General features: G+C 43.9%; 1 protein-coding gene across 3 annotated transcripts in view; it reads right to left on the minus strand.

Annotated features, from left to right (window-relative positions):
- grid1b (glutamate receptor, ionotropic, delta 1b) overlaps positions 1 to 14670 on the minus strand; it is a 585542-nt gene that overhangs the window by 411510 nt on the left and 159362 nt on the right. The gene's annotated exons all lie outside the window — the stretch shown is intronic.

Genomic DNA, 14670 nt, shown 5'->3' on the forward strand with positions numbered 1-14670 from the left:
CCAAAACAAAAATCCAAAAGCAAAACTTCAAGAAAGTTTTGACGAAAACTTCTCGATTCAACGCTGTGAAACGTCTCTTTGTGCAGTATATGCACGTTTAAATGAGCACGGCGAGTGCTGTGTTCAGTGGTTGGATTACTCATCCCTAAAAATCAGGTATTTTTATGCTGAAAGGACTTAATATGTAACAACTGTTCAGTATTGTGATTCTTCACACAAACTGGTAAAACCTCCGTTTTTTAAACTGTGCACGGCAGGCTTGAATTAAATACATGTCGTTTAAAAAATGCAGCTTTCATATCAGGAATTCAAGGAGGAATGTAATTGCGTTCACAGCTCAAAGCTTTTGGCTCGAGATCATTGGGTGTGTTGTTTTCTGTGAGTGTTGTGAAGTAATACGTAATAGTTCTGCTATTAGAAAAATATCAATCCACAAACTGAATTTCACTGATTAAGGTGACAGATGTATGTGAATGTTACACAAACACTATGGTACCTGCCAGCAGGAGTTTTCTGGGTTATTTTCTCAGTAAACATTGAAAAGTGGAACCAAAAAACAACAGCTTCAGAGTAACAGCTCTGAATATCATTTGGAGTAATAATGTGAACGGTTAACAAACGGAGTAAACAAGCATCCTGCACCAGATTCGGTCTGTCAGGAGGACTTTCTGCTGTTGTTGGAAGGTTCACCCTTGTTGAAACACAACTTTAACCTTTCAAAGGTAAAAACAAATAAGGCAAAACCACAAGACAAATTTGAAGCCTGTCTCAGGTAATGTCATCACACTCTCTGCAGTACTCTCCTGAACGACAGGCGTCACCACGCCGACAACACCGACAAAGTCTCATCTTTCCGTATAATCCGTGAATATTTGAGCTTCTGTGCTCATGTAGCATTAAAATGCTGTTTTAAAAATTCGACTTATCTGGCGGCAAATTAGTCACCTCAAAGTACTTATATTGTAAGGTAAAGACCCCACAACAATGCAGAGAAAACTCCAACGATCAGACGACCCCCTATGAGCAAGCACTTGGCAACAGTGGGAAGGAAAAACTCCCTTTTGAAAGGAAGAAACCTCAAAAGGCACCAAGCTCAGGGAGGGGCGGGGCCATCTGCCGTGACCGGTTCACGTGTACAAAATCGTACACTCCTGTTTTTAACCCAGCAGCAGCAGAAACGGCGGCCAGCGATAGCGGACATCGTGTGACTGTCTTGCCTGCACATTTTTCAACAACATGTAATCCTAATAATCTTTCAAACTAGCCCCTCCCCCATACTGCACAGAACAGGAACATTAGCATCACTTAGCTAAACCAGGAGCTAAGTGGTGCATTTCTTAAAGACATGCGTTTGTTTACTTTAGCAGCGACAGTCAGCACCTGAGTCCTCCAGGCCAAAACAGCCAAAATATTTAAAGCAGGGTTTCTACACTGCGACGCCGCACACGTCACAGGTTTAAAGTCTGCAGCACGCCGCACGGCTGACGAGCAAAGCAGCTCAAATAACAAATAACCCCATCACCCAAGCCCCTCCTTTCCAGTCCAATCTAATGTTCAGCTACAGTGCACACATGATTTCATTTCACCTGCATTAAGCTAGCATCTGATTAACACAGTGTATAACAATCTAAAGCCAAAGGGAGAGAGTGGTAGGAAGAGTGAGAGGAAGAGGAAGAAAAATAGAGAGGTGTTGTTTATTTCCCAGCTACATTTTTATTCCATTATTCTGTGAAAACAAGCAACAACAAGAAGCCCATTACAGTTTCATTCCCCTGCAACTTCCCTGAACTGTGAAATCTATAAGCCAAGAGTTCAGAGCAGAGGAGCAGGGAGGGGGAGGCGAGGACGGGAGCACGGATGAGAAATTAATTATTTGGTGGAGGCGACACGGTTCACTTGGCTCAGAAAAAGATGTACAGGGAGCCGACGGCACGCCGGTGTTCATCACAAGCAGCATCGGCTCGACTGAGAGAGAAACGCACGGACGAACCGTTTTCATAAGCAGTGGCTAATTCAGCTTACATCAGTCAAATTTGATTTAATTCAGGAATCACAAAAAAGAAGGTGGCTAGGAGGCGAGGAATTCAGAGATTAAAAAATTATTAAAAACCAGCAGGATGTCTCTTCCTTAAGGGGCAAACACAATCATCCAAAAAATAGCATCAAAAAAGCAGAACGCTGCCAATGCCCGAAATAATTGGGATTGTTTTCACAGCTGAAGGTGAGCAGAGCGAAGGGCAAGGTAAATACAAATTAGAGCCACAATGCAGGAGTCAATAGTGCTCTTGAAACACATTATGCTGGACAAGCGGTTAAATTATATACCTTCACGGTGAATTCTAATTAATGCTCACGGCCACCAGCAGGGCTTATCCACTTGAAGCACGGCTGCATTTCAGACGACTCCTGGAGAAACAGTATGTGAAACAACTAATTGCCCACCTCCGGCTAACAAGTGGGAAACACTTTTTTTTTTCTTTGCCATGCAGATTGGATTGAAACGGCGGCCTGCAGGTAAGTCAACAGAAACAAAAAGCCGAGTGTGGTTTAAAGTTTATCTGCAGGCGAGCGCAGGAGCTCTAATGGGAGGTCGCCTTGTCTGGATCCTGATACGAGTGTCTGAGGCTGTGGGATTACTCTCAATGTCATGCTAGAAGTTTCTGCTGTGACTGATGCAGGTTTCTCAGTGATGTATTTACGTGTTAAACATGGGAAACAGTCAGATAACAGTTTACATTAAACTACATTCTTATTGGTAACTGTGATGGCTGCACCTACAGCCACACAGTGGTAATACCCACCACGTTAGTAGAGGCTTATAAGTAACATTGCATTCACATTTGTCTTTCTTTGAATATAGTAATTAATTTACAGGACAATAACTGGTTTTGGTTTAGAGTTAATTCACATATCCACATAACACTGCCTTCTAAAATAAGTGCGCACATTTTAGTTTACACTGTTATGTATGATTAATCTTTTGTTTTCTGAGTTACCTTAGTTGCAGCTGTTTCAGTCTCTTGATTAAGGAGCCAAGAGGTGGAAAAGGGGCGGAGCAAGCTTTAAAGGAAGACTGCAAATTGGTTCATGCCATAACTCGGGACCAAGGGGGGGAATTGGAGTTCATTATGTTAGGTTTAGTTAGGTTTTGTGTGTTTTACCCCTTCTCCTGTTTTTGTGGGCTGATCAGCCACTATGTAAGTTTCCCCTTTGTCTCCTTAAGTGAGGTCAGTTTGTTTGAGTTATCCGTAACGCAGGCTGTGGAGTTTAAGTGATGCTCAGGTTTTACTCAGGGGCCTAAAGTGTGCCAACACCCACCAGCACCACCAACAGTTGATACCAGTAAGTGATCCATGCTTTCATGAAGTTCACACCAAATTCTGACCATTAAGTCTGAATGTTGCAGCAGAAATCATCAGACTAGCCAATGTTTTTCTTTTTTGTGTAGTTTTGCTGAGCTTATGACGATTATTAGCTGACAGGAGAGGCGGTGTGGTCTCCTGCAGCTTCACTGTTCAGGGATTCTCTTCTGCATACTTTGGTATGACGGGTGGTTAATTCAGTTACTTCCTATCATTTTTAGCAGTCTGGTCATTCTCTGACCTCTGGTGTCAACAAGGCTGTTGTTCACTGGATCTCCTCTTTTCCACATCACTCTCTGTAAAGCCTACAAATGGTTGTGCTGGAAAATCCCAGCTGATCAGCAGTTTCTGAAAGGCTTAGATTAGCCTGTCTGACATCAATAATAAAGTCCCTTAAATCCCTTTTCTTCCCCATTGTGGTGCTGACTTTGAACATCATCCGGCCATCAATGATCTGCCTGAAGCTGCTGCTGTGATTGGCTAATTAAATATTTGAGTTAACAAGCAGCTGAACAGGTGTACCTAAAAAACTTAAACTTCTAGTGTACCATAAGTCACTAAGAGCGTGTTCTTCAAAGTTTTATTTAAACTGACTGTGCCTTGCACTACCACCACGTACAGCTTTTCACCAGGTCTGCCAAACACGTTATTCGGGTAACTTCTAGGGAAGAAAGAAGAAATCAGGCAACATTTCTCTGCCAGTAAACTTCTGCCAAAGCAGGTTGTGACGTGGAGGTCTGTAACTTCTGAAAAACAAAGCTGCTAGAGGAAAAAAACGAGCCTAAACAGTTTATCCTTAAAGAGCAACAACAACTTCTCTGCAGTGTACTAACAACCTTCATCGAGGTCTTCTTTCAAGTCTTCTGCCTCTGGAGTCCCCCCCCCTTACTGGTTAGTAGACCGGTTAGTGGTAAGGGCAATCAGTAATATAGAGGTATAACAGCCCTGATAATAACCTGCCATACTCTCAGGCAAGATTGTCCCCTATCGGGCGGTAAATGATATCCTACAGCTGAACCCGTAGCTCCGCTCAGCAGCAGGTGGCCTCTGAGGCTATCAAACAGGACCTGCTGTCCAGAGGAAACACAATAAACTGTTGGTATAAAACCACTGTTGAGATAAGTATGATGCAGCAGCATTCAGACATCAGCAACACCCTTCTTATCGTTCAGTTAGTCTCTCTGTCACTCGTCAATCTCCGCTGGTCGTTTTTCTTTTACATGCTACTTTCATTGCAAGTCTGCGTTGGTCAGATTCTAGTGGCTCTGGATCTAGGTTTGGAAATCTGGTGGCCTGGAGCATTCCCAGTTTGTTTCAGATTCTTGTAGGTCGGTCTCTCTCAGAATGAGTCCTGCAGAGGTAAGAGGGGATTTACTCTGATTATTAACAGGTGTTTATCCAGTTGTGACCATGTGGACAATTTTAACTGAGTAATCAGATGTTTAACGATTAAATCCATCTTCAATTGCTGAGTTAGCAGGACACAAATAACCATCAGCTCTTCGGTTCAGCTGATTGTCTGTATTCTTTATGTGTCTGAAAACTGAAAGTCTGCAGGTCTCGAGCTGTAAACTTACAGCTAGTTACCCCTGAAAGCTACCAGTGAGAGTTTAGCCAAGCTGCTGATGGGGAAAAAATGAAATGAGCCTAAAATATTATACTTTTATTACGTTCCTCTAATGACCACGCACGCAGAGACAAAATCAAATTACAGTCCTGGCCTATTAATACTACCGCTAAAGACTCAGCAGAGACAAATTAACACAGAGCTCCTGTTCATCTGCCGTATTTCTTCCCTGTATTCAGCCTCCCGCTCTTCTTTGATATAATGGTAGAACTGTTGAAATCGATGAGGATTAAATGGTGTCAGTGTCTAAACTGGCCGTGGAGAGGTCGCCGAGTTCAGTGGCTCTGTAGCAGTGCCACGGCTGGACCGCTGCCACAGCAGCGCTATGTGTCAGCTGCTGAAGCCAAGGCCTGATTTAGAGATTTCCAATCCACCAGTATCACACTGTGCTATACTGAGAAGCCATCGCAGCCATAACTCTGCATCAGCAGCCTTCGGGTTTGTGCAAAGCGAGTAGGTGTAGCGCCGTGAAGCCGAGCAGGATGAAATACAAGGATATGTTTGGGGACCTGACTGGTCAGCGAGCTGCTGGTACACCAAATGCAATCAACCAACACCACAATGACTCAATATGCCATCGAAGCGTAGTACACTCACAGCAGTGAGGAAAACTGAGCCATGAGACACTTGGCAATAACTGACAATAAATTCAAGCAATATTAAAATATATTAAAGGCATTATTCCTTATTAAAAACAATAAAACGAAGGCGCGAATACAACAATTTAGAGACAACTGGCTCGTTCGTTTCCACAGGGATCGCTACTAGGCCCCGTCCTATTCACTTTCTACCTAAATGAGCTCAAATCGTGATTGAGTATGAGCTTTATGTGTTCCTCGGGTGCTTTCTCATCAGTGTTTTCTTCTAACAAATAGTGTCTCCCTAAAATTCTGACTCATACGCATATTAAAAGTCTTGTTTTGATTTGTTTTTTAATTTAAACTTACCAACTTACTGAAACTGAACATTTGGATGGGTACGTTCCTCTAATGCTCTAATCCTCCACACTCTGAGCACGTTTAATTTCCTCCGGCGTCCTAATTACCCCCCCGCTGCCGCTTTGTTTTATCCCCCCTCTAACTTGAACCTTCAGGACATAACAGGACTGTTCAAGTCAATAAGGTTTAAGAATTAGAAGCTAAATTGACCGTCCAGAGTCCGGTGACTTCAGCACAGGGCCGGCGCTGCCACTCCAGAGCCGGTGCCAGAACAATTAGAGGCAAAGGCAGGATTTGTGCATTTGTGGCAGAGGGGGGGCTGCAAGGGTTTTAATTACACAGTAAAATGATCCTGAACATCCCTTAAGAGAGTCACCGTGGACTGCGGTGTCATGGTGTTATCCTACGAGCAGCACAAGCCGAGGAGGAACTGAGGAGTTGCTGATTTTACATTTAGACTTAATGGGTAAAGATGTCACCAAGGACACATTACACATTTGTTTTATCTACTTAACCTTTATTTAACTGGCTCGTCCTACTGAGATTAATGTCTTGTTCAAGGAAGACTGAGTGAAGCCAAGAGAGCAGCACCGAGACAGACATTAGAGTTGAAGACAGGCAATAAAGAAAAATGCACAAAAGCAAAACTACAGATCACAGAGTCCAGTTTGCTTCCTCCGGTATTAGGAAGGACATTACCCACTCCAGCATCTAAGAGTCAGCAGCACTTAGTATTGTTTGCACGTTTGATGTATGACCCTTAAACGCCCAGTTACCTCGGCCAATTGCAAAGGTAAAATTGCAGTTGAGAATATTTTCAATCTTTCTGTTCCAAACATCTGCAAACAACCTATCGTAGTGTTCCTGAAATGGTGCAAGTGGCTCCAATAAAAAAAAGGAGGTAAATGTAGAAATGGGGTAGAAAGGCCATTTTGGCACAAATACCTGACTTTGAACCAGGAAACTGGAGCTCGAGTCTGTGGTAAGTGCATTTTCCCATTTTGCTTTCACAAGCTTTCATCGTGTTTTCGTTTTAGGGACACAAACTACTTGCTTTGAATTGAAAAAGATGATCAACGTCATCCAACTTAGTAATCTCAGTTTTCTAGAGCACCAAACAGCCCCGTGACACATCACAGGTCATAAGGACAGCTTTCACAATCAGAGACCCGCCACAGCTTTGACCCGTCAACAACTACATCTTCTTCAACGCGCTCTGCTAACAAACACAGTAACATCTCTCCACGTTCACACCCCACTCAGGGAGACTCGACATTGGGCTGCAGGTCCACCGCCCTCTCGCCGTTTATCTTGTGGATCTCCCAGCTCCCATCTCCTGCCGGAGCCAATCCCGGCACTCAGGTGATATTAGTGCTAAGCTTCCTTCTTATTGCCTCAAAGAAGCTGGAATCAAAAGTACAGCAGCCATCAAGGAGCCGCTGTGACCTTCAAAGTCTCATTGGGAATGAGCTCGCTGGATCCACAGGAAGAAAAACAGATTTCCACTGCAGTGAAGGAGGTGATTAGGAAACATCGGTCTGCTTGATGACTGGTTAGGACGAGCCATGTGTAGAAAAAAAAAGAATAAAGGAAATCATTAAACAAAAGAGGAAACTTTAAACCAAAGCAGCCATATTTTATTATAATTATTATTTTAATGTGACTTATTCTAATAGTGGAAATAAAAGGATAAAGTAAGAGATTTAGGTCGCATTACAAACACCTTAAATGTCCTATAATAACAGAAACAATCGTAAAATCTTCGTAACATTTACAGTATTGTATCACCTGCTGTATCTTTCTCATATACACCCTGTAATTGCTGCACCACTGTAATGCTTTAGTGATGACGCATCGCTGTGAACATTGGACGGGACTATAATTGAATCTGTGTGAATGATTTGAGTGCAGATTTTGCTTTTAAAGCTTTTAATGATACATTTAAATACCTACACCCACTCCTTTCCACTGTCCTACCTCCCAGCGTGGACATGTGTGATTGTGCAGGAAAAGCTTCAAGAGTTCGTCGCTCTCTGCAGAGCTGCAGGCTCAGCTTAGAAATCTTTGCATCTTCGTTTTGCTCAGATTTTATCCTCAACACCGTGAGATGAATGTTGGGCTGCAGTTCTTCTTCTGCCATCCTGACCTCTGTTTAAAGAAAAACAGTGTCTCGACCAACCATGTGTATGCGAGTATGGATTTTGCAAATTCTGTCCAGTATAGCGGAGTTGGAGTCGAGGGATAAGAGACTTAGTGGAGAGGCAGCTGAATGGCGGTGTGCAGGTAGAGAACAGCGAAGGACTACTGTCAGCTCCTGTGATCCAGGAATGTGGAGCTGGAATTCGTCCACGGGAGGAGACTCCCTGCAGAGGCAGCTGAATAACACTGATGATGAGAGAAACACCTGACAGGACAGCAGAGGCTGATTAGTTATCAGTGAGTGAACTGGCATGAAGCACCGAACGAGCCGATTGTTGCTGTTACTAGAAACATGTAAAATGTATCAAAATAACGATGTTATCCACAGACAGGCCCCGCCCCTAACAACAGATGACTGTGATGTAAAACATGTGATATGCAAATGAATTGACTTCATTTTCTGTCTCCTACAAATGTTGTTGTGACAATGAGACAGCTCTGGAAACAGCGACAGGAGGAGAGATGACAAATGACAAAAAAAATCTCGGCCTTGTTCTTGGAGCAACTGTGCAATACAATGAATTATTCAAAGTGCTGCTATTAAAATTTTTAATTAGCCTTTGCTGGAAAGAGTCTTCCCACCGAGGGTAATCTGGGCAACCTTTGCTCAGACAGATGGCTGCAGTAAATTGCTGCTTTCTGTTCGGGATTTTGACTTTTTTAAGCCTGCATGCAGAAATGATTCCTATTAAGAAACACAAAGTCACCGGCTTTGCAACGATTCCCAGGAAGTGTGCGACGTACACCCTCACTCTAAATCGTGCATAAAGGAAAAGTGTCGGGTCAGGTCACTCCACCATCTGTCGCTCCGGATTCGGGGAAAAGGCCAAGTGTAATATTTTGCTGTTGTCAACCAACAACAGCTGAGTCATGTCGACTCATCTCTTTCTGTGCCGCCGATCTGCTTTTACAACTATTCAACAAAAAACATGCAGAGCCGGAGCTTGCAAGCAGCAGCTCCACCTAACAGAACACAGCCGGTAAATCCCAGCACTGTGCTGTGTGTAATTAATACTTGCTCTTTGCCACATTACCCACCCACAGAGTGTAATTTAAATGCAATAACGGCACCGACTCCACTCGTCCACAGTGGACTACAGTCAGCCTGTTCCATCATCAGTCTGAGCTGCTGTATTCAAACCTGTGTCCTCGTTATCACATCCCAGATATACTTTGACATCGGCTATAAATATCTGGATGTGATGCTAATGCATATGCATGCTCACGCCATCCAGTCCACTGCTCGTTTGTACGATATCCACGTTTTCAGTCCAGTCTTTGAGATTGAGAGTATTCGTCTTCTTGAATGGGCTGATCCCTGCTTTACAGTTATTGCTTACAGGTTTTTGCAGCTAAGCAAACCTATTCTAATTAACAATAACCAAACTTCAAACTAAAGAAGACTTGCATGAGGATCCTGCCGAGGGGAGAACAACTGGAGCTGACTTCAGCACCTGCACATCCACCAGGTGTGCGTCTCACGCGGGGGTGTTAGAAGTCGTCGCTGACAGCTTCTCCATCTCAATCGCTGACCTCAGAGGGTGAGTCAAAGGTGATCCATCGCACGGGGCTCTGCGGTGACTTAAGCTGTGCAGAAATCGATATCGATGCGCTTTGATTTACACGCCAACTGTCCAGGAGAAATATCTATTGTGACGCCCGTATCATAGCAATCAATAATCATCCCAGAGAGTGACCCACGTCGAAAACATTTAGGAGAGGGGGGACGAGAAACCCTCACACGCATGTTCAGCAGGCTGCAAGTGAACGACGTAAGAGCTAAATTAGCTAGGTGGATCATCTGTTAAAGATTACATAAATATTATTGTATAAATACAATTATAAATAATATTATTAATAAATATGGAATGAATTTTATGTAGTGTTTAGGGACGAATGCAATTATAGACATGAAAACTGTCATGGTTTGGGTTAAATTAGCCTTTTCTTGTGTTTAGCTGGAAGATTTGCAGGGATATAAAATCGTTAGACTTCGCCTTCTATTCTGTTTCTATCCGAAGAGATGTTGGGGCGTCTACGTTCCAGCACCAAGTCTGGTTCTGCCCATCCAAAGTAGGCGGTCACGAGCTGCAGGCCACGACAGGCACCGAGTACAACCGTGAGCAAAGTCCCGAGAGGCTCAAGCTCACAGACAGCTGCAACTATTGCATTCTGGTTTCCAGTCGAGAAACACTGGACAGGAAGGCTGAGGGTAACTTCAAAATAAGAGCAAGAGGTTCGAAGTACATAGATAATTTAAAAAAAAATGCTAAAATAGTTTGAAAAATCTGCTCATCCATCCTGTATGAGTAGAGCCTGTTTGCAGCAAATGCTCTTTAGCACAAATCTTTAGCTTGTGCATCTCACAACTGTACATCCAGGTGCTCCGACTTCCACAACCTTTTAATTTGTCCAGAATCAGAACCAGTTTGGGTGAGAGATAAAAAATTCTGGCACTACTTTAAAGCCAGTGAATGATCAGTCAGTATGAGTCACATAAGTCACGGAGATTCCAGCAGCGGTGTGCACGATGTGAGAATAATACATTTCATCTTTGTGCACTGAGAGGAATTCATCCAGCTAGAAAAAGTAAAACTGCTGACATCTGTAAACCGGGGTGTGAGAACATTGTACCTCAACCTAACTTAAACTGACTGAATGAATTTTGCTCTCAGGGAGGGAACAGAGCTCTCAAATGTTTCCATTAATACACTCGGATCATTTAAATAAAGCTTTAAAATTCAGCCTGACTAAAGGAAAACGCCATGTGTGCACATGTACTCGATGGGATGATCAGGTTGTAATAAAGACATCGAGCTTTGCAAAGACAAATAATAAATGTTGCTCCGATACAAGAAACACAAAGAAGAAAACGAGAGCTCAGCGGTGAGAGACGACTGATGGAGTGACTCGGCAAGAATCAGGATAGTGGAAAAAACCTGCGGAGTGAAGCAGGAATGACAGAGAAACGTGCACGAGCTTCGGTTTCATCAAGCGGCTCGCACAGCGGGGGATTTCCATCAGGGCTGCCTGCGTGCCGCCGCCATCAGGTCATCAATCCCTCCCCAGCCACCCTCGTCCTTTCCCTACCCAGCATCCCTTTCTCCTCCTTTGATGACAGCCACTTTCTGCTTCCCTCTCCTCCGTCCCGAGGTTTCCGCCGTTTGTGCGAGCTTGTAAAACCCTTCAGCGTGATGAGGCCGAGCGCAGGATTGATTTTCAGAGGGGGTGGGGGGGTGTTAATTTTAGCCCACTACCCAAGTCTGAGAGAATGTGATAGTGCGGTAAATGATGGGGAGCAATGGTTACGTAGGTGGTGCATCGTGTGGGGGAGCTAATAATGCCTGAGGTAGAGTTTGCTTCCCAGGATGCCTCAGGAAAAATGGGATTTGTTGTTCAGTGACAAAGTGCCACCATAGAAAACGGGAACCAAAGAAGAAGAAGAAAAAGGCACACATGGGTAATTTGCATGCGCGAGAGAACCGCTGTATTCACCCAAAAACCGGGCCTGATGTGAAGGGTGACAGCTTTGCTTTGCAGCAGTCTCACAGGAACGAGGAGGCAAAGAACGGAGTGAAATTCGACACAGACGTCCAGCCTGATGGGGGAGAGGAACCCGAGAGCACGGAGGGAAGTTACCATCCAAAATGAGCCATTTGTGCTACTCAAAGTATGTAATCTTCTATCATCTCTAACTGAAGACACTGCAAACTTTGTTTTGCTATTAAATTATAATACACATAAACTGTGACGCATTATAATCAGCTGAGGTTCAGCGACTGCTGCGGCACCATCTTGTGGATAATGGACCCGACTCTGCTCTACAGCCTTGGGGATCAACCAGGTTCTACACCTGCTGCAGGTTCCACGTGCAGCAGCCAGCTAGCAGCTTTGCAGCAGAACAAGGAGAGTTGCCAGCTGGAGAAGAGAGCAGCTGGAGAGGCAGCTGATGGGTATTCAAGGACAACCTCAAAGCTAACAAGGGAATAGGAAAGACTGGGGCGGGTAGTTAGCGATGGATAAAAAATAAATAAAAATAAACTGCTGGCCTGTTAGAAAATGATAGAAGAAATAAATTCAAGGTCATCATCTTGTGCACCTCTGGATTATCTTTAGCACAGCTACCGCCGGCATGTTAAAGTATCGATCCTTCTACTTGTTTTCTTTTGTGAGAGGAGAGAACAGAGCCACAGGGAGGGAAATCTAGCAAAAAAGGGAGGTGAAAGGGAGGCTGTGAGGCTGTGGGGAATAGGAGGTTTCAGTGTGCTGTCTGCTGACACACGAGGGCATAAAACACAGAGCTCGTTACTGTTGAATATTCTGCAGGATCATAGAGTACTTTGTTCTGGTCTCCCTCTTCATGAACTGCCCAGAAACTGGATTCCTCCACCAGCGACTGGACTACAAACCGGTCACCAGAGCCAAAGAGCCAGCTCCCGTCACCAGGCTGCTCCCAGCAGCTGTGCGCTGTGTCTGGAGATGCAATGGTCCAAAAAGAATTTCAGTGAAGTAATTTGTTTTTGTGTAGCAGCTTTCTGCTCACACTTGTTCATCGGAGGCTCGCTGCTTGTTGATTCTAATGTTAAATATTTTGCTCCGCTGGTTCGGAAGCTTTTGCTCTCCAGCCGTGTGTGTGGGTGTTATTCTAACCTCATTTCTCTTGTTGTTGTTTTATTTCTTCATTTTGATTTTTTTATAAGGCAGACCATAAATCAGTCTAATTTTGCTACTTTGGTTTCACTGCATTCATTACCCTCCCTGTTAAATGTGTTTTCTTTGTTACGCTGCCCTTTGCCAACCCTGGGGGAAATTTCAGCTGAATCGATGGTAACACTTTGTGAATACAAACATTGGGGTGTTGAACTCAGTAATCGGACGGTTCCTCTGTTATTTGGTGCCTCGTTCACCTGATTAACTCTTGCCTTTTAACAAAATACGGCACCTAAATGTGTTAAAATCAGAAGGTGATCCATCTGAAGTTGCTACTGATGCCCAATAATCCCAGTGGAAATGAAATAAAGTCACTGACTGCCATTGTAATCACTCCCCCACCCCCGAGCCACGGGAACATTAATCTGCTGGTTCACACTGTGGGATTTTGACAAGGGATTCCCAACATGGGGCTTTGGTAAAGGTCCCCTACAGAATAGTTTGTGCACAGCACACGTCCTTTAATCCCAATCACGGGTGAGCAGCAGGAGAGAAAGTGCTTACAGCAGAGGAGGTCACAGCAGGAATCAAACCCTCAACCATGACAATACCGATGCTCTGCACTATTCATTAAGCTACAAAGAGAAGTGAATGGCTCAACAACGCAGTGTACATGCTTTTCTCCAGCATGCCAATACTTTCTACGTGAAACAAACGCACAAACACAAACAGCATTTTAAAATATGTGTTGCAGGCGTTCCTGTGGTTGTACTGAGATGACTGCAGCTGCGTGAAAAGTGATCTGATGCATCTTCAGTTTCTAATACTGCATTTGAACGAGTCCTTGGAGGACCATGTTGACTTTTGCACTCGGTGAGTGAAAAAGCACTCGCTGTGGACGCACACAGTCACGCCACAGATCCTCCCGCTGACAGAAGCTGAGAGGGGCTTCTTCAGACTGGAGAAGAAAAGTGCGAATGGCGGGAGCCAACTACGGACTACGGATTGAGACTTAAGAGTCTTACTGGCACCGAGCTTATCTCCAACATAATCCAATTATAATAACCAACAGCCCAGTCATAAGGCTGTCAGGACTGTAAGCCTATTACAATAGATCCTGTTCCCTCAGATTGGTGGCAGGGAGGAGGGTGAGGGCTGGAGGGGAGGAATGCAGAGAGGGGGATTGAGGAAGAGAGAGTAATTGGCTTTGGATAAGAGGGAGAATGGAAAGAATAATCAGCCGTGCTGTTTGTAGAGGAAAATAGAGAAAAACTGAGCCTGACGACGAGCTCATTGTTTTTATTCTACATTGCCGTGACAACACATCATATTCTGAATATCATTAAAAATATCAAAAATGAAACGTGTAACTGTCAGAGGTCAGTCTGCCTAAAAGCCACATGAAAAAGTTCGTTGTACGAATCACACGTCCATTACTTTTAAAACATGTCTTTGCAGCTGCAGGCTGGGTGGTTTTCAGTCCACAGGTAATGATCTGAAACTCATAACTCGCCACTGCTCCCTGCTGCTCAGAAAAATTGGATTCATATGAGTGTTTTTTTCCCCGCCCACTTCATCCACACTGGAATCCTGAGGCGTCCCTCAGGGTTCCAGTTTGGGTCCTCTAGTCTTTTACACTAACTAGAGTTAGAATGTCAACCTAAGACTCAAAACTTCATCGTGCATGAAACAACAGCTGTTTAATGCTTTGAATTTAGCTGAAATCATTAACTGACTGACACATTTGTAAATTTTAAGTATAATTATATTCCCTTTGAAATATAAGGTCATGTGGCAGTGTGGGTTGATTACGTAAAAAATAATAATGCATTCAATTTTTATAAAAAATAGTTCTTTCCAGTAGCGAAGAAGAAGAAGCAGGGCAGTTTTAAAA

Source organism: Astatotilapia calliptera, chromosome 8, assembly GCF_964374335.1.
Source record: "Astatotilapia calliptera chromosome 8, fAstCal68.1, whole genome shotgun sequence".
NCBI classification, from domain to species: Eukaryota; Metazoa; Chordata; class Actinopteri; order Cichliformes; family Cichlidae; genus Astatotilapia; species Astatotilapia calliptera.